This window comes from Podarcis liolepis (genome assembly GCF_965112155.1).
Source record: "Podarcis liolepis genome assembly, chromosome: 9".
NCBI classification, from domain to species: domain Eukaryota; kingdom Metazoa; phylum Chordata; class Lepidosauria; order Squamata; family Lacertidae; genus Podarcis; species Podarcis liolepis.
The window spans coordinates 51465805-51492558 of record NC_139564.1 but is presented as its reverse complement, the minus strand read 5'-3'; the positions used below and the strand labels follow the sequence as shown (position 1 = coordinate 51492558).

The window sequence follows — 26754 nt, the reverse complement described above, 5'->3', positions numbered from 1 at the left end:
ATCTTTTGTGGGGAAACAATGACAGTTTAATTAGCATAGATAGAACTGGCACATGTAGTAAGGGACTGGATTTTAATGTAAACTTACCTTTCCAAACCATGATGCCAAATTTGCACTTCTCCAAATTTTGAAATGCAGTTCTCCCTACCCCCACCCCTGCTGCCCAAGTAATGTGTACCAAAATAACCATGTACAGTAGGGGAACATATGCATAAAAAATGCTTGTGTTGGTGAAAATAACATTAAAACGCATTATATTGAGGGGAAATACATTTGCAAAGTTGTGTATATTAGGCAAAATTGCATACAGAAATACGTTAACTTAAAATGCACGTGAATTTTCATGAGGGGTTTTTTAATTTAAAAAAAAATCAGACCAATGGAAAAGTGTGGAGAACTGATCTGTGTGAAATATGAAAAACTGAGAGAAACAAAAAAATGATTTGCCCACCCCTATTTGTAGCGTAGATGTACTTTGCCCCTCTTCTTCCTTCTCCCCTACAATGCCTTTCCCCTTTTTCATTTTTAAGGGAAATATTGTAGTGCCATTGTTGCAATCCACTTTAAGGGCTCATCCACACCTATTTTGCCCCAAGCTTTCTAGGCACAGGTCTGTATTTTAAAGCTATATACATGCTCCACCACCCCCAAAAGCACTTTCTCCATGAAAACTTGCTCTTTAACACTGAATTGGAACAAATGACAAGTTGGGGTTTCTGCAAATTGCTGTTAGCTCCAATTCAGCAGTAAATAGTGGGTTTTCATGGGCAAAGTGCTGGGGGGGGGGAGCAGGCATAGAGCTTTAAACTGCAGACCTGTGCTTAGAAACACAGCACAAAAGGAAGTCTGGCTGAGCCCTAATTCAGACCACTTTAGACTCACCCACTGAAAACCAATGGCTTATGGTTATATTATACAGAGCCTCATGAACCACTGGTTAGGCTGGCAATACAATCACCTTATATGGCCAAACTATTTCTCCTCAGATAACTAAATGCGCCAGGAACTCTATTACCATTTGACACACAGAGAACAGGGCTTCCTCTGTAAAACCGCACACATGCAAAGGAGGCATACTGGAGAAAGGTGCCATTATATGAAGGAGAGTACATTTCCCTCTCGTGCATATTACCATAGTTTTCATGTAGAGATGTGTTTATTTTAGGTACTCCCATATCAAAGCAGTGGTTCGAGTCAAAACTTACCACCTCAGAGAGATGGCTAGTTTCCTTTGAAATTACACATCACCTCAAGGGGCTTCAATATGTAAACAAAACCACGAGCCATATTTAGAATAGGAGAAACAAGCTATAAGGATGCATATTATCATTAAAGGAGTTCCAGTGATGTGTAGTTCACTGTCACTTTCTGACATTTGATTCCTTTCTCTGACTTGTATATACCTAATGACTTGTCATTTCTGTCACACTCAAAATTCTAGTAAAATGTGGAGGGGGCAGAGATTCTTATCCAGTTAGTAACCATAGTTTATCCTACCAGTACATACACAATTAACACCAAATTCTTAATTCACAATTTTCACCTTTTGCTATCAAATTACATAAGAACTTGATCACAGCGTCAGAAAAAAAGCTCATAAAAATACCTTCTAGAACAGAGGTTCCCAAACTGTGGTCCATGAGCTTCATGCTGGTAGCCAATGACCTAAGCCTGGGCTTTAAGCAATATATTGTTTCAGTCATGTTTAGCAAAGCAATCAGCATTTCCCTTGTCTCTTTCATCATCTTTTACCCAGCCCTAGCTGCAGTAGCCACAGAAGGCAGGTAGCTGGCGTACACATCAGGATTTATGTCTAATCCCGCACTTGTTAGCCGCCCTGAGCCCGGCTTTGGCTGGGGAGGGCGGGATATAAATAAAAATTATTATTATTATTATTATTATTCTCTCATTTGGCGTTGTTTGTTTGTGTGCCAAGGGCCCTGATTTGAAAGTGGCTGATCTCTAGGCTCTTTTCGCCTCTGCAAGTCAGAACAGACACAGTACAGAGTATCTGCTAGATTAGATCCTAGCCTCATACCCTGATGTTCTAAGGAGGACCAAGGTTCCTGACACTATCTGTAAACAAGATATTCCTTCAGTGGAGAATCAGGACTCACCAACAGCTCTTTCCCAGCTCCTCTCTGAACATTTTTTTTTATGCTGAATGCTTTTCCCTAGCCCAGCTGAATTTGTCCCCAACCATTCATGCATATAAATCCACAGATTAAAAAAATAAAAAATGCCCAAGGTGAGTTCACTTGCCATGATAACAAGTCCATCCCTTCATATTTGTTCATGGGTCTCTTTGAAAAGCTATCCTAGAAATCTTAAAATGGAACACTAACCTAGTACTCAACTCTCATTGGCGAGGTATGCACGGAATATAATAAAACATGAGACACTTGGTTAGGATTATTGACTTCACTGCAGCGATGACAAGACAGATCAGCTCCCCTAGTAAATCCCTAGTTTGTAAACAAGATTCACAACCAGTGAAGGATCCCTTTCCTCTAAAATCATTTTGACATGTTAGCTTTTGCAATCTAAAAAATTAAAATGTGGTTTTATCTTAAGTAGTTTGAGGTATTATGCATGATGAGCATTATAAAAAGAGACTAGTTTTCCACAGTGCCAATCTATAGCCATCATTTTACACCTCGTATTTTACTAATTGCAACTTTGTGTTGTGTATGTGATTACGTGTTCAAAGCTAAATATTGATCAGCCATTAGCCCTCTTAAATTGAGAATAACAGCATAAATCCAAGATTCAAATTCAAAATCTAGAAGCTCCATTAACAGTACATTTTCTGGAATTTTTGTAAAACTGTAAAATTAGAAAGAATGGCCAAGAAGTAGAATTGTGGAGAATAGTTCAACAGTGGTCATGTGACACTAAGAGCCAGTATGGTTTCACCAGGCTCCATAAAAATACTGAGTCTGTCCTGAACAGCACTTCCTGCCACCCAGGCTAGCAGCAAGGCTGCTGTGCACTTGCCTTTTCAGTACATTTCTCCAAAATGGCAGCCATTTTGTATGTGTCAGGTAAAGCATCATTAAGTTGTCTTAAATGACTACGATTTAGTCTTTTAGAATCAGGCAGGACCTTATGCCAGGCTTCCTCAAACTCGGCCCTCCAGATGTTTTGAGACTACAAATCCCATCATCCCTGACCACTAGTCCTGCTAGCTAGGGATCATGGAGGCATAAGATTGTAATTCAGGCTCAGCTTTAGCCTCTGCTTTTGTGTTAGTGAGGTTAAGGACCACAACCCTTAGAATTTAATTGATATCAGGGCTGTCCTCCCAATTGTCAACATCCTCATGGATGCATGAGTGAGAAGTCATCCACAGTACATTATTCTTGGCTCTGCTTATCTTCAAGACCTCCTCTTACAGTACTTCCCCCTACTTGCATTCTTAAAATGTTTGTGAAGATTCAGTCTGGTCTTTGCAGCAGGTGAACAGACACACAAAACTGAGACATGCCATCTCAAGTTGTTTGTGGCTGTTTGCACATTACCACATACATCTTTCTCTAGTTTCAGGTTAAGCAGCAGAGCCTTTTATCAGGGAAATGGCATGGAAACATGAGAGGAACTTAATTTTTAAAGCCATTGATTGCTACTTGCTTGACAACGGTAAACCACTGTTACAAAGATGTTGAAAACACAATCTCTTTGAAATTGCTACAAAAATCTAGAATGCAAATGTGCATTCATGAACTGCCCATTTGGAATTCAGATAAATAAATGAAAGTACAGTATGGGGAACCACCATAAACTAAGCTCAGGCTGCATTATCTGAACCACCTTTTTTGCATGGACCTAGTTTTTAGTTTGGATTAGGAGGGCAAAAATTCTGCAACTCAGTGAATGTTGTTCAGGCATGGTCAAACACTTAAGGGGCTGAGCCAGTTGCCTGCTGCATCCTCCCCACCCTTTTCTGCCAGTGGGAGGTCCCCCTCCCCTTTGGCAGCTCTCCCATGAACAGATTAGCTGTGCTTGCCACATAGCACACACCAGGAACCAACTGGATCGGCCTTTAACTTTCTTCCCAGTTTGGATATTCAATTACCCTCAAGAATAATTATAGCAATCCTATATCTAGAAGGGTAATTTTATTTCCTGTAATTGCTACTTCACTAGGATTTGCTCTTCTGGCATTTGTTGTGTAGCGATGCCAGTTGCATGCAAGGGCAGATAGTTATATAAAAAAGCAATGTGATTTGCAGTGCTTCCATATATATATATATATATATATATATATATATATATATATATTCATAGAAGCTGTTCTAAGTTTTCTATTAATTTCACATGTCCCAATTTCCCCAGGGTAGGAGTATAATAGCACAAGAATGTGTTTTGAAAAGTGCACCCGCCTGTAACCCTTCTGCGGGTATTGAAAGGTACTGCCAATTTTACTGAAGTGGAATTTGGACGCTTCTTGCATGGGGCGAATAGCAACTGGAAGCAATAACATGCAATCATGCACGATGTGAGGATAAACGCATCTGTCTGGACTGGAGACAAGCTGTGTGGAATGTCTGCCACTCTTGTCCTCAAAGTGAGGAGTGATAGACATGATTGTCATTATGAGTAAAGCTCCAAGCAGAGAGACCGACAGCATTAGTTCATGGAACAAGCTAACATCCATGCCTCTCTGTTTAAATGTAGACTAGCAACTATAGCAAATGGTGATTTTAAACATAGCTGACTATAACTGAAGCCTGGCTTGTGAACACATGCCAGATCTTGAGACTTTGCAACTTGTGGGGTGAACATGCAGCAATAATGTTTGGGTTACCCACGCCAAACCAATATAATATGGTCTCCGGGTGGGAAGGTCACTGCCAATTCCTGTGGCTATTCAGGGCTAATATGGAGAAGAAGAGAGCTCGAAGAAATCACGTGGTTCCTTAGAAATTTCCTCAAGCTTTCTTATCTACCATTTTTTAGTTATGCAGAAACAGAAGTCTATGGTAGTTGTCATCCTCTTTACTTCATTTAATACGTTCACTCCTGCAAGAAAATACATGTCCATTATGGGTCTTAGCTTCCACAGAGTGGAAATAGTGGAAATAGAAGGTAATGAAATTATTTTGTCTTGCTTTGCCCTGGCTAACTTTGAGAAGGGGTTGGTATGTGTACATGTGTGAAATGCTGTTGTCAGAGCTGCTTCCCGATCCTAGCTCACAGAGGATCACGCTAGCCAGCGGTCACTTGTAAAAGTCTTTTATTGAGTTACAATTTCCATTCTCAAGCTGCTGCGCGCAACTCTACGTCTTAAGGGTTAGACCGGCGAAGCTCCGTCTGAGTCTCCGCCCCCTGTACACCAACTTAATACCCTAGCCTTACTCCACCTTTTCCGCCTGACTGTTCTTCTCTGGGTCCCTCTGCCCCCCGGGGTCTCTTCCTTCCGGGATTCTTCTGACGCTGACCCCCCGGACCCTCCTGTCTCCTTGCGCCGGGCTTTAGGACCTGGCTCCCTTTCCGGGCTGCTTACTGCGCCACCTTCCTGTGTATTTGAACTTGGCGCGCGCGCCCAACCTTCCACTTTCCGTCTGACCGTTTCTTCGCTCCCCGATGGAGGTGTGGCCACTCCTGACTCGTGCCCTCCCTCCTGTTGTGAGCTTCCAGCGCTTGATCCCTGGCGCCCTTCCTCTCCCCTGCTCTCTGTTGGTGACGCTGGTCCCGATTTCCAACTGCTCCCCTCTGAGCCCCCTCTGGCCCTTTCTTCCTGGGGTGTCCCCCTAGGCTCCCCCCTTGCCCTGGCCACTGGTGCTCCTTTCTGTGAATCTTCTGATTCACTGGAAAGACTCGGAGATCTCGGGTCGTCGTCATCACTCATCTTTTCTTCTGCCTCCTCCCCCTCGCTCTCTGTTTCCTCCCTTGCCCTTGCCTCTGCTCCTGAACCCCTGACAGCTGTGTACCAAATCAGGCCCAGAAAATATTCAGGCATGAGGTTTACTAGGCAGCCTTTTTGTGTGTGGTTTGCTTTCCCTGTCTCTCTGCAGCATGGTCTCCTTTTTATGACACTGTGGATTTCTGAATAGGCCATCATGAGCAGAACCTACAGTTCTGTGTACTGTAGCTCACAACCCAAATTGATAAGATTGGCAAAGTGTGAAAAATTATAGTTACTGCGCATGGTAAATGTAGAGGTGATTCCAAAAAATGGTGGAGGAAATAAAGCAGAAGTTAGAGTAATGCCCTGCCCTGCATATTTTACAAACTACTCAGAATTTTGATAGAATAATGGCTAACAAGTACCTCCAATGATGCAGAATCGCAGCCTCCCTAAATCGGAAGGCATCTATATTGTTGCAATGTGTTTTATGTGGGGCTGCCTCTGAAGATGGTTCAGAAACTTCAGCAGGTGCAGAAGATGATAATGCCTTGTCTTGCCTCACTAATGGGACTGGATGGGAGCCAATAAACTGAAGCTCCCAATAAACTGAAGTTAGTGTGTGGTTCCCTAGACTGGATGGATGGGAGGTTGCCTGCTCTTGATGGAGTTACACTCCCACTGAAGGAGTGTACACACAGCTTCTGGATCCATTGCTATTCACTGAGGCTCAGGTGGCCTCGGTGGCATGGAGTGCCTTCTATCAGCTTCAGCTAGTGGCCCAACTGTGTTCCTTTCTGGACAGCGATAGCCTAACTACAAGATATTGAGTGTATGGTGGCTCCATAACTTTGTACAATTCTGTTTAAGGTTAGTACAAACCACTGAGAGGCGAATAGGGATTTGCAGTACCATCTCTCTATTTGCTGTACACTTTACAGTCGAGGAGTTCCTAAACTAATTGCAGTGAAGTGGTATTTGTAAGTGATGCAAAGTAATTACATGTCAGTAATAAATTGTAGAAATTGCTATGTGCGCATCTGCCAACAGCTTTTGAGTCAGCAGCAAAATCAGCAAATTGGTACTAAAAAAGAGACCATACTGGTCAGTGCCCATGGGCCATGGTTCAGGAAAGAGAATTTGAGTCATAGTAGCTGGCAGTGTTCTCTGTCTGGAGCTCCTGAGGCTCTTAAAATCAGCTAGCCCCTCCCCTCCCAAATTACTTGATTATTTGCTGCTAATAATAATTATCCCACATTAGAAAATCAAGCAATTGGAATAAGGCCCAAGAAAAGCAAAACACCAAGACTTCATCCTAAGATATTGCTACATGCAACCCCAGTCTCTGAGCAGCAAGAGACTCAGGAGGTTCCTGCACTTTCCCAGGGTTCAATTTCCTAGGAATGAGGGTCAATGGAGACCATGGTGTTCTTAGGATATATGGTTTTAACTACACATATACAAGCTGAGCACAGGGTGAGGAAGCTCACACCCCAACAGATCTTGCTTCCCTATTAGGTTCCAGCTGAGCCCCAAGTCCCGAACAGAAAGGACAAGCTCATAACAACAACATGCATAGGAATCTGATGCATGTTTACTCAGAAGTAAGCCCTATTGTGTTCAGTGAGACTTGCTCCCAAGTAACTGTACATATATCATTGACCTTAAGGAAGTTCGTGGATGGAAAGGGTCCCTTCCCCAACAGAGACTCTGTGAAAATCTTTCTGGAGGGATGGGAGACCTCCTGGACAATGTGGGGTGCCGCATATTAACTTCCATGAACTTCTTCACTCCTTCAAGCCTGATTTGGGGATTCCCTCAGCAGTTCCTAAGCCTAGCTCCTCATTGTTCAGGAAGGCCCTCGGCCCTCCAGAGGGGCTTTTCAGAGAAGCACAGGAATACAGGGGAGGCCAGTCCACCTATGAGGCCAGATGGAGCAACTGCCTCAGGTGACGGGATCCACGGTGGCAACGCATCCCAATGTTGATCTCCCCCCTGCCACACCTTGTTCCTGATAAAGATCTTCCCACATCTCTTCTTCCCTGAAAGGGAGGGGTGTGGCATTTTGTGGTCCGCCTCAGGTGCCAAAATGTGTTGGGCTGGCCCTGGCTTGTTGGCTGGTTATTGTAATTCTGCAAGGGGTAAACTGCAGCACCCACAATTATTTGAGGCAAAGAATGTGCTTTATAGGTATTGTGTGTACACAGCCTTAGTCATAGGAGCCAACTCCTAGGGGCTGATGTCCATTCAAAAACACCCCCCATAAAATATGTGAGGGGGCGCCCCCCCCCCAGGTTGATGGGTATTACCATTCACATGCTGTGTGTGTGCTGCCCCATGTGATCCATTATGCAGGGTGGGGCTTTCCTGGTCCCCTAATATTTTATTCAAGTTGACAACCCTTACCTTAGCACAGGGGTATGGGAAGCCACCTCTTGGAACCCTTGTCATTTGGGCTACTTTGGTTGCAGTCCTGTGCATGCTTGTTTGAGAATGCATCCCAGTGGAACTTCCAAGTAACCATGCATTGGTCTGGACTGCTTGTATTGAGCAAAATCTACAAATTCTTGACATAGCTATAAAATATGTCTACTCAGCACCTCTTTCTTTGCTGCCTATGGCAGCCACTTCTTGATAAAAATGCATTTTTATCAATATATGAGCACTGGCACCCCCGTTTTACTAAAACGAAAAAAGAGAAGGAAAGCACATTTTTAAAACAAAAATGTTGTGGTGTCCTAATGTAGCACTGGTGCAACCATACAAAGTGAAAGTGTCCACAGTTCTTCAGACTGCTACGAGTAAGCAGGAACATCTAATTGGGATATAAAGTATGTACAACTGCGGAATAAGGCACTATATGGCAGGATGCAAGCTCTGAGAAGAGATGTACAATAGCCACTAAGCATGTCACTCAGTTTTATGCAAACTCACATAGTATCCTTCAGTATCCTCACAGATCTCTCAGCTGTGCAGAACTCACCAAATATGTGATAAATATTTATGTGAGATAACGCAGAAATTCTAAAGGTGGAGCCATTTCCATCTCTGCATCTCTGTCCCAAGATAAAAAGCTTCATTTGTTGAATGCATTGGAGACCAACCATTAAAGGCCTTGCTGGGAAAACAATGGTGGAACTCCGAAATAACAGTGCTTGTAACATTCTGTCTACATTCCACATTGAAGGCAACAAATGTTAAGATCTCTTGATTTACACTTTTAGGATGAATACTGGATACTATTGATTCCCTCCCCCTTGCCCCACCATCCCACATTTATGGAAGACCATTCAAAGAGTGGTCACAGCGAAGTTGCTCTGGAAAAAGTATTATTGTTGATAATAGTTAGATAGGCATTTCAATAAACAAGGGGATTCCAACAGACATAAAGAGGGAGCTTCAGAATAAGCAGACGATCGCCTTATAAACATTTTACAAGCCTCTGACCAATTTTCTACACTTGCCACTTCATACAATAATAAAAGAGAAAGAGGGAAGAGAGGAGGGAGGAAGAAGAGAAAGAGAAAGGGATGAGGAAGAAGACAAAAAGAGAAAGAAAGAAAGCTAGTTTAAGACAATTTGTTAACACTGGCATTTATTATTTAATGCTGCCCATAGGATAGGGCTCTAACATTCCCAACTCCACCTAGGTTTGGAGCAAACGACCCAAAACCGTCGCGTCTAATTAATGGGAGATTGGCAATATCTGCGTGAACACCCACCCCCTTTCCTGGTACTTATAAGACAAACAGCAATTAACCTCCTGTGTTGGGGGGGGGGGGGATGAGATCCGCACATGATCAACCATGCTTGGTGGATAAGTCTGTTGGTTGTTGCCATGGCTACAGAAAGCTAGTGGAACCCAATGAGCTGTCTGCAGCAGTGCTGAAAGGACCAGCCATTTTGCGGGCGGGGGGGGGGAAGGGGAGTAAAGAGAGTGTTAGCATATTATGCTGGGCTTTAGCGTGGAGTACACAAAGCGCGGGGGGGGGGGCGTAATTTATTGCGAGGAAACTGAAGAAACGAGCCCATTATGGGTCTAATTAATAGAGCCGGGAATGCCTCCCAGCTGCCATTTTGACAAGCTGCCTATCGCCTCTGCTCTCCTCCCCCACTACCCCCACCCCCAGCTGAGAAAAGGTGGAATGCAGCGTGATAAAGGGTACATATCTCAGTCTCGCGCGCGGGCAGGGGCTGCTTTTTGTGTGTGTGCGTGCGCGCGCGTGTGCGCGTCTTGTTGGGGTGGGGGCTGGGTGGGAAGCGAGGCTCCTCTGCAGTTATCTCCACAGCTCGCCGGCTGGGCTCTCAGAGCGCGAGCTGGTGACCCAAAAGAAGGGTGTTGCCCTCTCCTCACAACATTGATCCTGCACGCTGCCTGCCTGCCCGCCTGCTGCTGCTGCTGCCGTCGCTTCATGCAAAACACACCCCTAGCTGAGAGCAAGCAAGCAGGTGTGCAGCTCAAGACGAGCTCTGTCTTGTGGTGTGTGTGTGTGTAAGTGTAAAAAAAAAGCCCTCTCAGGTTTGTATGCACTTCCTATTAACAGATTGCTGTCTTGGGAGCACCTGGCTGTGGATTTAGTCGGTGAAGGAGGTTGCTGCTGCTGCTGCTGCTCGCGCGCGCCTGAGCTGCTCGGCGAGAAAGGTAAGCTTTTGTTCGCCTGCTTCCAGTTCGTAGCCCTGAAGACCCTGGTGGTATATGTCTGTATGTATATATTTCGCTTGCATTAAGTTGTTTTAAAAAAGAGAAAAAAGCCGTCCATGTTGACTTTACATTCAATTGCCCGGGCTATTATTTATTTTGATGTGTATAGTGGAGAGAGCCTTTCTTTCAAGACACAGATAATCGAACTGTCAGGCTTGCGCTACTACTGCAAGCGAGCAGTTGCTCTTGGGATCTGTGTTAACTCCCCCCCTCTCACTTCGTTTCCACATTCAGAGATGATGATGTGCATTGGGGGGGGGGTCTCCTTTTGTACCACCACTGTCCCAACTCTAGGAAATCATCACTATGCCCCAGGACTTGGGGAGAGTTTTTAAAAGTATAACCATCTGAAGCCCTTGAAACCCCTCCATATTGCGGTGTTGACATTCTGCCCGGCGTGAATGTTGCTATATAACTAGATTGGAAGAGCACCGGCCACCCCTTGCCCTCTCCACCACGGCTCTTGCATTGAATTGCATTACATTGCATTGTTGTAGTATGTAGGTCATAAGGGAAAAGAGGCGTTTGCACTCGTCTTGTGGGCTGCACGCCCCGTTGCTGTGTTTGATTAGTTTCTGATGGCTGTGCTGTTAAGAGGCGAGTAAGGTAGGAGAGAAACAGTTCACACCTCCTTTTCAAAGAGCTCCCACAGACCCACACTCAGGCACACACGGAGCACAACACACCCATTGTGCGCCTGAGTTGGGGTCTGTATTGATATAAAGGAAGCCAGTTCTCCACATGGACCACAAATGCAGCTAGACTGGGGTGGAGAGCGAAACTCCTTTGAAACACAACCTCGGTGGCAAGCTGCATGTTAAGAGCAATATCGGGGACAAAGGAAATGAAAGATACACACATGGAATGTCTATAGACCTTACTGAAGCAGAGTGGTTCTGGCATATGTCTAGGTGCTAAACGTATAGGCTTTTGGTTTCTTGAAATAACTCGTAAAACTGATCAATAAAACCGCAATCTGTTGACATAGCGTAAGGCAGATAATGTTTAAATTATGGTAAAGGAGAGAATTGTACTCACTCCAGGTTACTAGTAATAGGTGGCTGTTGTTTTGCCAGAATGCCATCATTTTTGGCTGCTTAGAACGTTGTTGAAAACCTGGAGTGCCTTTCATGTTTTTATAAAATTCCATGCTTTCTCAAAGCACTACTGGATAATCTTTAGAATATACTTAACATAATAGAATCGCTGCTAGATTAAACATTGCAGACGGCTGCGCCGAAGTCAGTAGGTAAATTAGTAACAAAGGTAGTATTATGTGCTGGTGAAGCAATAAAGGTGCCAAAGTCCAATACATTTTCAGATGTCTTTTCCGTATGTGTATATATATATATATATATATATATATATATATATACATATATATATGAGCATTTATTAAAGGCGATCGGGAAATGGTGTACTCAGGTGTGCACAGAATTGCACATTCACATTTAGAGTCGCTTGTCTGCCAAGTCCTTTGCAAAGCATCTTCTATGTTTTGAGTTGTTTTTTAGTTTCATCCCCAAGCGCTTAAGTTACTTGAACTGGCCTATTTTATATTTCTTGTCTTCTGTTACACTTCAAGATCTTTCAGATATAGGACCTGACTGCCCCCCCCATCCCTTTCGCTATGATGTGTCATTCATTCATAGTATCACACAGATTCAATTTAACAGGTATTTATTGATTCTGCTCTGTGTCAAGTCCACTGTTAAACACTGAGTGCTGCTTCACACAATGCTTTTTTTAAAAGGATGGCATTTTTAACAGGGACTAATGTGAGTATTGTGTGCAGATCATAATGAATGAAGTTTGTACACACAAGTTGCTCTCTATGTATACACAGTGTACACATGCTGGGATGTGTTGACATTTACTTTTGTCACAAAATTCCCTTTTCCTTGCAACTTCATAATGTATGGATTACCTTGTGTTAAAGAGTTTTCCCACAGGATTCCAGAAATGGTATTTGAATGGAGCTGTGCTCATTGAAACATACCTTCAATTTAAACATGGATTTCTTCTGCTTTTAATAGCACGTTGACCTCGGTCATAAGTAATACACTGGAGCCTTAAGAGCTGTCTGCACATTCAGAAAAATCTAGTCACATAATCCTGGAGGACCCTAACAACTCCAGAGACAAATGTGGTTTAATGAGGGAAAGATATGCCAGGAGAGATGGGGGAGAGACTCCCCTCTGCTAAATTCTCAAACATGTACAGAGGGCTTCAAGAAGAGTAATGTTATTTCTTTACTTCACACTGGATTTGCAGACACTTGGAAGTAATGGAGAATATCCTTCTTGCTCTTTTTTTTTTTTTTTTTTGAGTGCCTTCAAAAGCATGGCACAAAAGGAACCAAGTAGTTAATTGCATAGTGGGGAGAGCAGAACTGTGCCCAGAAGCTGCACCCACTCTGTCTGTGTTGCTTCATCTTATGAATTGGAAAGGGAGATGTCTGCAGACGGTAGCTTGCTATATGTACCTAGGCATCCCCTGCTCATAGTGTGGAATTAGGGTTCTGTGTTGTGGAGTGGAGCCTAGGCACAAACAGGCGACTTACCTTGCACAAACATTTCTTTTGCCCAACTCATGGATTTCAAGGGCTGCTGGGTGTGGCAGGCAGGCAGAGCCCCACTCATCCCTTCACACAATTGTTAATCTTGTGGCGGGAACACCCAAATAGGGCTCTAGCTGCCCAAAATAGAGTTCTAGCCTCTGTTCCTCAAATAACGGGGCAGTGGCACAGGTGATCAAAAGCAATGCAGTTAGGCCCCTAGTCTAGCTCAGCTGTAGTATTCAAGCTGGACTGGAATAAAATTGCCCCAGGCTTATGGGGCACAAGCGTAACAAGGCAGAGCAGGGAGGCAGAGATTTCATTCCATTCCCTTGTTTGCTCTGTTTCATGTAGAAAAACAGATGGTGCTACCTGCTTTCCTGTGCCAGTGCATCAACCTTTAAATAAATATATGTAACTGCCTCATCATCTCTAGTTCTTTTCTTGGCAGTTGGATTGAAAGGCAGACTTGTTTTTGGGAGGCCAGATGTTGGCAAGCTGATCAAGACTTATTCTAGAGATGACAAAAAATGATGGCCAGTACACCTTATTGTTACTTTTATATTTTGTCTTTCCTCAAAGCAGCTCAAGGCAGTATGGAAGGTCCTTCACACATTTGGGGGGAAATAGTTTCTCTGGGCACTCAGGAGTGTACTTCAGGAGTGGGGGAACCTGTGGTTCTCCAGATGTTGCCTGGTTGGTAGTCAGGAATGATAGGGGTTTCAGTCCTAATAGTATCTGGAGGTCCACATATTCACCATCCCCATGGTACAACCGTAAACCACTGAAACCGATGCAGGTGGCGCTGTGGGTTAAACCACAGAGCCTAGGACTTGCCGAACAGGTCGGTGATTTGAATCCCCGCAACGGGGTGAGCTCCTGTTGCTCGGTCCCTGCTCCTGCCAACCTAGCAGTTCGAGAGCACGGCAAAGTGCAAGAAGATAAATAGGTACCGCTCCAGCGGGAAGGTAAATGGTTTTTCCGTGTGCTGCTCTGGTTTGCCAGGAGCAGCTTAGTCATGCTGGCCACATGACCCAGAAGCTATACGCTGGCTCCCTCGGCCAATAAAGCGAGATGAGTGCCGCAACCCCAGAGTCTGTCACTACTGAACCTAATGGTCAGGGGTCTCTTTACCTTTAAGCCACTGAAACAAAAGATATTTAATGCAGTGTTAGCAAGATGATACAGGTGACCAGTTTATCATGCAGCTGCATGCCCAGCTTGGTAAACTGCCTATTGGTAAATAGTCATCTGCATTAATTAATTCACTTGATGTTCCCTATTGTCCAGCTCTTGTTGTGGGGAGGGCATTAAACTGACATTTAATGGAATGCCATTCATGTCCAGCTTTCGTACACCTGTAAGTTACATAAAGGCAGAACCTACAGGAGCAGTTCTTTACTGACAAGTATATGAATCTTATAATCTATATTTGTTTGTCGATATGCTCATTTTAATGGACAGTAATTTACAGACATTTGTCTAAGGCCTATTTTTCACTGAGATTGTAAATCTGTCCTGGCTGTAATCCATCAGAATGCAGGTGGGATCTTCACATGCACCTCCCTAACAACAGCCAAAAAATAAAAAAGAGCCCACATGCAAAGGCTGAGAAGGCTATGCTAGAACTCTACATCTCCCTGACATGCCAGTTCTCAAGGTAGAGGAAATTTATGTGCATTGGAGGAGCATTCAGTCATGTTGAGCCCCCCTTCCACCCCTGCAATCTTGAAGTAGTAACACAGGTTTACCACCTGCAGTGAAAACTGGATGTGTGTCTCTAGCAGCTTGAATATACAGAGCTCTGAAAGCAAGAATAAGACAAATGATCACGTGAAATATCCCAGCTTTGGCAGTATGGCACTGTTTTGTAGCAAGTTCAAGTCACACAATGTGCAGGAAAGAAAGTATTCGGATCTCAGGATATGGTGTAAGATCCAGTGTTAGTCATACTAAGGTTGATCCATTGTAAGAAAGGGATTTGACTGATGTTCATTGATTTCACTCTTGAGTATGACTTGGTTGGGTATCACCTATGGTCTGGAGGCACATGAGGTCATCATCTGGTTGGTGACTGAATGATTGGCTGCCTAGGAACTACTTTATATGCCAGTCTTTCCAATTGCTCTTTTGTGTGAGGATGGCTGTTGTGTTTTGTAATACTTCCTTCTGTCACTTGGTGCTCCTGCTTTGCTAGGGTTTATGAACAAGACAAGCTGTGCTCTAAGTTAAGGCAGTAAATGGAATGAAATAAAAACATAAACAGATTCCCATTCAAAAAGTACACAGATTTAAAGCTAACATGTTTAGTGTTTTGCTACCAGGCCACAGAAAGAGAACACTGTCTCCATTTATGATTACAAATTTGCTTTTGGCTTCTTTACTGAGAACCAAACTACACATGACATTAAATGTGTGAAAGCATTTGCTCTGCATGTTCTGTATTCATTAAATATTGGCTGCATGGTGAGAAGAGCGAGCAGAAGTGGGGGACGCAGCTTGACTTGTCATTCCATCAGGTCTCAAATGCAAATGAAGAAGTTGGCTTATGTTATCACTGTTGTGGTTTCTTTTCTGTCTCTGTTGACTTTCCTGCTCATGTAAGTGGATTTGCCATTTGCCCAGACTCTCATACAACTGATTATGGGAATGCATACAATATGTCAAGGATGGGGAATCTGTGACCCACCAGATATTGTTGGGGCATAATTCCTGCCATCTCTGTCCATTTGCCATGCTGGCTGGGATTAATGAGAGTTGGGAGTCAATCAACACCTGAAGGGTCACAGGTTCCCCATCCCTGTGATATGGGCATGCAAGATGTCCCACTCATTGCCATGCTCAAATTCTGACCCTGTTGACAGACAGATGTCAAAGCCATATCTTTGGACCATGTGGATCATACTAAGTCTGCCTGTATTTTTACAGTAATCACAAAAGTGTGTTGAGAAATCAAGTAAACAGCACTGGAAAATATATGTTTAAAAACTACTATATGATCTCTGTAAACATGAACATTTTATGTTGGAGGCATTCCCATAATTCACTCGAGGGTATGATTCAGGGTTTTTGTCATCAACCAATGTCTCCTAATAGTGCAAAATCTTACTGTAATTATATATATTAATAGCAAACTCCTTTGAATGTGGATTCTTAGGTAGTCCAAATTGCACATATTTCCAATTCACACATGATATATCGGCAGGCTGGGGGGAATGGGGGAATTCCAAAGCTTGCAGAAATACAAAAACATAAACAAAACAAAACCCAATATCTTGGAGGGGAGACAAAATATTTGATGGAGTATGTTTTCCAGTATGTCCCAACATGGCCTTTGAGAACAGTGTGGGAGGCCTCTTGGTGGTGATGCCAATAAGCCTTACCTGTTTGGTGGTAACACCTGGAAGTTCCCTAATTATGGAACTCCCTCCTGTGGAGATATGATTGACAGTCGGAGAATTTGCCTTCTCATAGAACTGCTACTGCTTATTGAATTGCTTGTGCCCTGACAGGTAATATGTCACATTCAACAAAGCTACAAATCAAGAAAACCCAAAACAAATATGTTTTTTCCTGTTCATGCTGAACTTCTTACTGTTGAATTTTTTCTTTCATTTGAAAAACAACTTGTTTCTGAACAGTGTTCTTATGTACACCTTTTTAACAAGAAAGAAGCACTGATTTGGGTGCAACTGTGGATTTGATGTTTTCAAGTCAAATGTTACACGTTTCATCTGATGGGAAAAGAAATTCTACTTGAAAAAGCTGGAGCATATTCTTTTTATTTCAGTATTGCTTTGCTGAAAGATCTTCCCCAAGACTTTATGCAAAATTATGAACAAAAATTATTTTTGTGTGTGTACAGTTGTCGTTTACCTTTCAGGTTTAAAAGAAAAGCATTGTGTTTATATGACACTTCAATTGCCAAGTTGTCAAAGGTGTGGGATATACTGCATTCACCCTATTATCTCAATAAAAACCCTGTGATTGTTAATCTGCTATCAAGATTCCTTTAAATCACAACTGCTTAAAATTTATTTTGTATCCCTATAAATGAGTTCTTAAGACCAACATGCTTGAGTGAAGGAGGACAGCAAAAAAGAGTGTGTTGTAGAGAATAAACAGAATCAATATCAGCAGTGCTCATACTAGAGTGGGGGAAATGGAACAAAGCCCTGCAGGCATATAAAAGCAGTAAAAGCAATCGATGGTCTGTTAATTTATAGAAGCTATAGCTTGCTATGAGAAAATAACAGCTATGACTGAAGGTCAGAATAGATGATTGAGTCCTTGGAGTTTAAAACAGGATTGGTTTTAAATATTTCGAGGAATGAAAATCCAAAACAATTCTAAATTCTTGCTAAACAGAGGAAGGGTGTGTTTACAGAGTCTGAAAGAAATACTATATATTGAGACAGAAGCATCAGCATATTGACTACGTTGATCATTATCTGGTTTTAATATTCAAGGAATATGGTCTCATGTGGAGAATCATTCAAGTGGGATATGTGTAAGAATAGGTAAGGATAGAAACACTGTGGTTAGATTTGGGTTTTAGGGTTATCACAGAATAAATACTGGGAGGCCCAGTATACACATGGGATGGGAATGTGAACCCTTTAGGAGAGAGGAATAATTCCCAGTATGAAACCATGTAGTCTACAGACTAGTTTTCCACCTTCATCATTTGAAAGGATTGCTGAATTCTTGGCAAAAGTAGGGACTAAAGTTGTGATAGTGTGTATATTTCTCCTGTTGTGAGCCTTAGCGGGGGTCTTACATCTGGGACTTTGGGGCCCAGTGTGCCACAGTCCCTGCATCACTTGGGCTAATTGCATGCAAAAGGAATGGTGAACCGAATCTTTTGCTTTACAGTTCAACTTCTGCAAATGGCTGGGCGGTGTGCTTCAGCTTTTAAGCCCAAAAGGGTTGGGTGTCCTGATGAGCCAATAACGGCCCACCTGGCTTGGCCTTCACTCCTTGGTCTTGAGACTGAGTTGCTGTACAGTGGTACCTCTGGTTAAGTACTTTATTCGTTCCGGAGGTCCGTACTTAACCTGAAACTGTTCTTAACCTGAAGCACCACTTTAGCTAATGGGGCCTCCTGCTGCCGCCGCGCCATCAGAGCATGATTTCTGTTCTCATCCTGAAGCAAAGTTCTTAACCTGAAGCACTATTTCTGGGTTAGCGGAGTCTGTAACCTGAAGCGTATGTAACCTGAGGTACCACTGTATTCTGTTTGGGAGCCCTACTTCCTCACTGCCCTGGCATGTCTTTAGGAAAGCTAATAGTCTCCATCCTCCTCAGAAGAGTGAAAAATATTGTATAGGCTGCACCTTTCATTTCTCCACTGATAGCAGAAACTATTCCCCCTCATCAGCTGTATGATTTCATTTTATTGTCAATCCATGGTATAACAGTTTTAAAAGAGTGTAATGATAACTGTGTGAATTCATGGGGCATAGTGGGAGGAAAGCACCCAAAAGAAGTGTGCCTCTGTTGACCTACAAAATGAATGAATGACAATTTGACCATAAATAAGTCAGTCTTCTAAGACCATAGCTTTGACATACTTTGGCGCACACAGTTCTTTGGAAGAGCTCTTTTCTTTAGGAGTCAGTTTACAGATAGGGTATCATGTAACTTGACCTGCAATGGAGATTTCTATCCCATCTTTAAACAAGCACAAGAGAGAGTTTTAATTCCCGTTTTGCATAGCTGTACAGTTGCACGTGTTTTGAACCGACATAACATCTGATTCACAGAGACGTCTGGTAGCTGATTTATGGTTTTGCTTACACACAATTCCAAGATTCAAGACACATACAGTATTCTCAGGACTACTAGCCCTAGGAGAAATTTCTGTTGAAGTCTGCACCTGTTCACGCAGCACATGTCAGCATGAAATACAGTCTAGTTGTATGGCGAAGCATGGGGGGGGGGAGCATAGTAAGTTAACTGCTGTAAAATACAATATTGCATTCTTATGGCAGTAAGACTTGGATGTCTAGAGAGCTTAAAATTAACTCCTGATTTAAATGCAGCAGATGCTGCTTTGAAGTCAATTAAATATATTTTAGAAAGTTTCCTAAAAAGTGAGTGCATTGATATAAACCGTTTAAAGACTGCTGTGTGCGTTTACAAAATCAGCTAGTTGGCTTTAACAGTTGCTTTCATCAGGAATTATTTCTTAAATTGATGTGCATGTCAAATTCAGTGGTAATAGGACACTGTAGTTAAATAGGTACAATATTTCACTTTTTTAACTTATATACTTCTTGCATTTGGTTTTCTTCACAGTATCATCTTTTTTCTTTTTTACAAATACGCCCCAGCCTTTGGTGGCATTTGCATCAATTGATGTGCCTTTCAATAAAACCAGCGTGGTTTTTTTCCAGGGGGTACACAAGAATATGCAGTACCGGCACCTTTTCTGTTGTTGTTGTTGTTTTGTTGTTAAAAAGTGTTGCACTTACTGTAACAACTTCATGGTGAGTACTGGTACCTATTTTTCTAGATAAAAAAGCAGTGAATAAAACAATCAAAATACATAAAGCAGCAACATATGATGGATGCAGGTTCAGCAGCAAAAAATATTCTAAAATGAGGGTCTACCAAATTTGTAAAAAGTTTCTGTCCTGCAGACAAATGCCTGCTGGAAGGTTTAACTGGGTGGTAAACAATTGGAAGGCTGAAGGGGCTCTAGCTACTATTCAATAATCTGGAGGAAACCACAGAAATGGCCTCTTGCCCCCAACCAATGGTGCCTCAGCTATGAGCTGGAGGGGGATTGCAGTCAATTATTCCAAATCTAAGCCATTTAAGGCTTAAAAAGTAACCACCAGTTCTGAATTGTTCCCCCAACAGTGCAACTGTTGTGGAACAGGTATGCATGCAGGTCTCACTAGCTGAGCTCAAAGCCTTATCCAGAAAATCATTTGTTAGGCAAGCATTTGCATAATGAGTCAAAAATTTCCATTGATTCCTCTGGGGAGATTTCCCAACCACAGAATTTTTGCCCCCAAAATGATAAAAAATACCCATGAAAACCCTCTGGAACCTTTCAAAAAGGCAACCAAAGAAAGAACAAATGCCTACCTTATCCTCTGCCCCTTTGTAATGGGGGGGGGGGGAGAGAGAGAGAGAGTTGGCCATAGTGAATATGGAGACCCAGCCATTGAGTTCAGTGGCTGGAACTTATTTCAGCTATTTAAAATGGTCACTTGAGGATTTGGAAATGATTCAATGCCATTTAAACTAGTTTTGAATCTCTGAGCAAAAGTGCAGGTTTCCATTTATTGTTTGTTAGTGGGTGGGGCACGTTTGTCATTGCAGGTTAAATTTTTGAGGGGATAAATAAACATGTCACGAAAGTCATCCTTGAACATCTTCAAGTTGTGCTATTTCAGAACTTTGCTACGTAAGATAAACTCTTCCTTAAATGAAGAGATCTGCAGGCTGTGTTGCTCTTTGGTAGGTAAAATTCTCATTTAATTATAAGTCTGAACCCAGGTTAAAAAAACATATCTAAACAAAAACACCACAGATTTTAACCTGTTTACCATTTCATGTGTTTTGGGCAAGCATTTGCAGTGTGGTCATTTCATATGAATTCTCCACAGGGCAACTGCAACAGAGCCACATATCAGTTTCTTATTTGTGCACCTGTACAATGCAACACTGGGTCGTGATAGTGACATGACAAAATGCAGACTTTTTTCTTAAAGTGTAAAAAGTGGGGATGAGGGGAAGAAACCTCAGCCTTGTCCCCTTACAGTTAGGTAAGCCAAACACACACACTGAATTTAACAGAAATCTCTCTTCCTTGTGCTCTCAAAAAAGCAAATGAAAACCTTCCCCTTGCAGGGAGGAGTATGGAGATAACAAACGAGACTGAAAAAATGGGAAGGGAGTTTCAGTTCACTGTTAAATTTCATACCAGTTGTGATGGGTGTGGATGCATTGAAAGGACACGTCACAGTGCTTTGTCAGGGGGTACTCAAAGGTGTGCATTACCCAGACCTCTTTTTTGTTGTTAATAAGTGTGGCACTTACTGTTACAATTTCATGGTGAGTAGAGCACATTTTTTCTAGGAAGAAAAGCAGTGACAGGTCACATTCCCGGAAGGAATACAAAAAAAAAAAAGATGGTTGGAAGTGATAATCTCCACAACTCGGGTGAAATGTTTTAAATCCAAGGGATTGTTTTCTTTCCCTGTCTGATGATGCTCTGCAACTATGTCCTGCTGATCTATGCTGCCCCATCATGCTATCCACTTCTGCTGTTATGCTTACGTTTTGCCTTTCAGCATCTTCACTAGTCATCAAAAAAGGTTCCTCTCTTTTATTGAATCACACCAAGTATCTAACTAAGTAATTTTGTTACCCTTTCTAAGGGTGGAACTAGACAGTTGTATTTTCACTGCTTAAATGCTTCTATTTAGTAAGAACAAATAATCTTCTACTGCCTATGTAGCAGAATTCCAGCTATATAGAGAACAGGTTATTTGCAAGTTCTGGCCGTGCAGTGAGTCTAGCATAGCTTACCTGCACTCTTTAAGAAATGTGTAGAAATGTAGGATGCTAGCTGATGCTGCCTTTAGCAGAGGTAGTATGTCTCCTTCTAATGAATTGCGATAATGTTGGAAGTCCAGTCATGTAGGAGTTCATAGTGTGTGGTCGTTGTTGATTTGGCCATCATTGCTCTAGTGTCCCAGGAAGATCTGTTCTAATATGGGAAGGAATTTAATAATGGACACCTCCCCACAGGATTACAGGCTTCCAGTGTACCAAATGGTGCAGGCAAAAACTGCCAGTTGCACTCCCAGTTACTCAGAAAAGCGCTCCAATGTCCTGTTCAGATTATTCTCATTAGATTTTTCTAAGCACTGACCGTGCAGGCAATCATCACCTCCTTCCACCCAATGTTAGCTCCCCAGAGTTTCTGAAATGTAATTTGGTCTTGCAAATCAGTGGGCAGAGTGTGATTTATTAGCAGTACAAGCATAGAATCCCTAATCTCCTCTTGTGGTCTCAACATCCACTTATCTTTCCTCAGCCACAAAAAAGCAAAATATACTTCCCACAATTGCTTGAGACAAACACAACCTGCACTCCCATCAGTGGTACTTTGAGGAGAACTTCAGTGGCAAACAATATCCATCTCCTCTTTCTCTCTTTTGCCTGCAAAAAGCTGAAGTAGCACATGATAACATACCAAATATTAAATATGTTTATTTGCCAACAAAAAGCGACCTCAGCATTTGAATTATTGTATTGTTTCTTTACCCCTGCCCCATGTTATTTGTTAAGTTAAAGGGCTACATGTGAGTACAGGTGCATGTGGATAAGTCTCTCTCATATATACTATACTCAGTGCCAGATGAGAGAATCTCGGTTCAAACCATGAGTGAAATTACACAACCTTATTCTTGTCAAGTGGGTGGGGGACGTGTCACACACAACAGTTTTCAGCTTTCTTAATTATGTGGCTGCATAATTTGCTTTCACCATAGGATGTGCTGTTTTCTAGATCTGGATTAAACACTCAAAATACAATCCCCACCCCTCCCCCGCTTGCAGTGTTTGATTGGTCTTCAAGTCAAGGTACCATTCATTGAAATTCTTGCTCAGTTTAGAGTTAATTTTTCTGTGTCGCATACACATATATACATACTGTGCATGTTTATATGGGTGTATTATATACATGCAGATTGCATATGTGTGTGTCTTTATCATATTTATTATATAGGATTTATTACATCATTGTTATACCCTGCCCTTCCTCCGAACGGCAGCTAATATCTTAAAAGTTTACCTAACAATACTATTAAAAACATAAAATAACCACAAAACCAAAAAAAGTATTTATCAACCAACTTCATCTAAGTCCCTAAAACCTGGGCAACATTTTTTATAATTCGCCTGAATATTCCTAATATGAGGGTATCAACCCAAACTCACCTGGCAGGGATTTTCATATGTGACACGTGTGTCTGTCTGGTTGGCAGTCCTCAAAGCTGGCATCCAAAGCTGTGGTGAAATAGATAATTTAATTCCAGGTAAGAGATTACAATTATCATCGATTAATTATGCTCCTATTTTAAATATTCAGTGTTTCGGGGGGTTGTTTTTCAAAACAGCAGTAACAACAAGATATGCTCTTGGCTTTTGGGCAGTCAGTTAGCTCAGGAACATCCTGTACTGTCTGTATTTGGCTAAGGCAAGGGATAAGTCTCTACTCCCCCTCAGTCCAGATAAGCTCCATTAGTTCAGTTGCAGAGTCAGGTTTACCACTTGACTGAAGAAGGCACTGACTTTTCTTTTTATGGTGCATCTGTCTTCATCCCAAGTGCAACTTCTTAAATATATGTAATGGCTTGTCCTTTCTGAGTTCCCAAAGCCCAAAATAATTTGGAGTTGAGTTTTGGTAGGAGTAGGGTTGTACTCCCATAAACTCTGACCGCCACAGCCAGGGGTAATAGGAGGGCCACAGGTTCTCTAAATCTGGGCTAGAGCTGTGCTGAAATGTTAGCAATACAATCACCTTCCTGCAGCCAAAAAACAAGAGAAGACTGGCAGACAGCTCTCAGACCAAATCATATACAAATACAGGAAATACAGGTGTGTGTATTTAACCCCACTGTTAAAATTGGGTTTACATTCTGAAGGGCCCTGTGCATAAACAAAAACCACATATTTGGAGAGCACCCTCTAAATGCTTATTCCCCCCCCCCCGATCTCCAGTGTTCTCTCCCACTGTCTCTTCAGTTCAGAACAAAATAACTAGAGTTGAAACTCTGGGGTCTGCTGGAGGTTGGAAGATGTTCCTCATGTATCAGCTGATAGGTGGGAAGGCTGAGCAGCCTAAACAAAGTCCTGCTGTGCCTCCTGTCTCTTTGGGGCTTCTTCCTCCCTCACCAACATACCCTTTGGGCTCCGGAGAGGGTCTCCTTGTGAGCCACGAGGACACTCTAGCTCTCTCCTGCCATTTCTTGGTGTGGTTCTATTTATTTCCCAGCGCCATGCGTATTTGTGGTTGCATGCAAATGTGGGGATACCTGTATGGGATGGGAATAGGAAAATGATAAAGTGCCAATTCCCAAGTGCACTCCTGCCCCAAACCCAACATTAACCTGGAGTGGTCAGGTGTGTCCACTTCGTAGAATCATAGAATTGGAAGGGACCACAAGGGTCCTCCAACCCCTTACAATGCAGGGATCTTTTTGCCCAATGTGGGGCTCAAAACCATGACCCTAAGATTAAGAGTCTCATGTGTTTACCACTTGAGCTAAGATCATGTCTCACTGAACTCCTCCTGCATTCCCATGATGTTCATGATCCTGTAGGTCCTGAGGAAGTGTGGAGGGTGGGAAACAGTGCAAGGATGCTTTCTTCAGCTTTACACTGGCTCTTCTTCCTGATGAGAGGTCTCATTAGGGCTCATTGAGACCTAGTAAGAAAAGTGGTAACTTCCCACCCACCGAAAAGTTTTGAAGAGCAGCAAAAAATTCAGGGGAGAATGTTTTTCAAGAACTGCAGGGGGGTGGGACAGGAACCACCTCAGGTTTGGCACTGCTGCATTTTCTGCCGTTTCAACACCCTAAACTGTCACCTGGAATATATCAATGATACTGTGATACTGTTATTGCTTGCTCTTCTTACTGTGATGTGTGTTATGATTCCTTTTGCTGCTTCATAAATTCCTCAAGACTGGAACTGGAGCATCTTTATATTGTGCCATCTGCAAGGCTTCACATTGTCCATGTGTAATAACAAAGCATAATTCATTACTTGGATCTTCACAACAGCCCTCATAATAGTGAGCAAATGCATTCTGTAGCAATTGCCTTCCTTTGACAACTGTGTCATCCCTTAGTGAAGATTGGTATATAGAGTTAATTCACTGCTGTTTCCTAATCCACTAATTAGAATAGATGTGACAGGTTCTCCTGCCTCTGTACTTTAAGGAATCCCTACAGCCTGATCTCTTCCAATCTGATTTTGCTTAAGCTCATTTTCCAGGTTGCCAGTTCAATTTCTAACAGACTGGCAGTGTGAGATATTTCTAGTTAAAAGAATGTTGTTTCTCTCTTGGTCCTAATTGTAAAGGCTTCCATTTTGTGTTTAATTCTCTGGATGATGCGCTGAGAGTTTTTCCCTAATTCATTATCTCTGATACTTGCAAACTGATACTTCCCACTTTTTTTAAAAAAAATCTTCCCTTTTTTAAAAGCTTTAACTTGGCTGGCCCACATCCATTCATTAGAAATGCACAAGTAACACTGAACTTTCCTTAGCAGAATTGTTGGGCTATTTGTAGAAAAAGGAGTAGTTTTACTAGTGGCATTTATTGGTTTCTAAAGAATAAATCCAGCAGAGCCATTTAGTTAATAGCAAAATTATGTTTATGAGAGACTATAAGCAGTGCCTTTCTGGATGAGACAGAGGTCTAACTCAGCCAGTATTCTGCTTTCTTAGCAGCATCCAGATGCTTCAAGATGCTCTTGAGTCATAAGGGGTGATGGGTGCCTTATGAGGAACAGCTAAGGGAGCTGGGCATGTTTAGCCTGGAGAAGAGAAGGTTAAGGGGTGATATGATAGCCATGTTCAAATATATAAAAGGATGTCACATAGAGGAGGGAGAAAGGTTGTTTTCTGCTGCTCCAGAGAAGCGGACACGGAGCAATGGATCCAAACTACAAGAAAGAAGATTCCACCTAAACATTAGGAAGAACTTCCTGACAGTAAGAGCTGTTCGACAGTGGAATTTGCTGCCAAGGAGTGTGGTGGAGTCTCCTACTTTGGAGGTCTTTAAGCAGAGGCTTGACAACCATATGTCAGGAGTGATCTGATGGTGTTTCCTGCTTGGCAGGGGGTTGGACTCGATGGCCCTTGTGGTCTATTTCAACTCTATGATTCAATGATTCTATGAAGCAAAGTAATTCCTGGCTGTCTAGTTCTGAGGCCCAGTGGCGTAGCGTGGGTTGTCAGCACCCGGGGCACAGCCAGCACTGCAGTGAGAGAGAGTGAGTGAGCCAGGTAGGGGCAGAGAGCTGCGAATGTGAGCGCACCCCCCCCCCAGATGTTGCGCACGGTGCGGCCGGCCCCCCTGCACCCCCCACGCTATGCCACTGCTGAGGCCTGTAAGGTAAGAATGCATTCTTATAATGACCCAAGGGCAAAGAGAGGGTTTGCCTATTGCAGTGATCTCATAGCAGAACTATAGCAGGGGCAGAGAACCTCTGGCCCTCTAGATGTTGTTTGACTACAACTCCCATCAATCTGCATGGCCCAATGGTCAGGGGTGATGGGTGCTGAAAAATATCTGGAGGGTCACAGGTTCCCTATCCCTGCTTTTGCAATTGCTCTCCCTGGAGTTTCTGAGGCTAATTTATTCTCATTAAGATGGACTGGTATCTCCCAGTGTAGCATTTCACCATAACTATGAATGGCAGCCTTTAGGTCATATATGTGAGAATGTAAAATATACAGCAGTTAAACTGACCATACATAGGGGAGCAGCAAGTTTTGTCTCCCCACCTCTGCAAACAGCAGCTGTTTGGATTTGCCTCATCCATCTTAATGAGAATGATTAAAAATGAGCCCACACTTTTCTGCATAGTCAAAACTGGGGCGCACGTCTTC

At 42.6% G+C, this 26754-nt stretch overlaps 2 protein-coding genes and 1 long non-coding RNA gene across 51 annotated transcripts in view; 1 reads left to right on the top strand and 2 right to left on the bottom strand.

The window, feature by feature from the left end:
* The window catches only part of TLR3 (toll like receptor 3), a 115560-nt gene extending 105887 nt beyond the window's left edge, over positions 1 to 9673 (bottom strand). The window contains exons 1-2 of one of the 2 annotated variants that reach the window (XM_083459843.1): positions 9609 to 9673; positions 4950 to 5022 (exon numbers count right to left, since the gene is read on the bottom strand). The gene's annotated coding sequence lies outside the window, so the exon portion shown is untranslated. Of the gene's footprint in view, positions 1 to 1606; positions 1677 to 4949; positions 5023 to 9608 lie in introns of those variants that run through there. The other variant, XM_083459844.1, reaches the window with a different exon arrangement.
* A 106-nt stretch (positions 9674 to 9779) lies between these two features.
* SORBS2 (sorbin and SH3 domain containing 2) overlaps positions 9780 to 26754 on the top strand; it is a 184527-nt gene continuing 167552 nt past the window's right edge. For 43 of the 48 annotated variants that reach the window (XM_083459623.1, XM_083459650.1, XM_083459658.1 and 40 more), the window contains exon 1: positions 10393 to 10490. The gene's annotated coding sequence lies outside the window, so the exon portion shown is untranslated. The other 5 variants (XM_083459667.1, XM_083459620.1, XM_083459648.1 and 2 more) reach the window with 3 other exon arrangements.
* Positions 18436 to 23285, bottom strand: LOC310686439. Its single transcript, XR_014515917.1, has 3 exons — positions 23071 to 23285; positions 21655 to 21835; positions 18436 to 19620 (listed from the first exon to the last, which is right to left on the bottom strand). It is a non-coding gene; the product is annotated as an uncharacterized lncRNA (long non-coding RNA).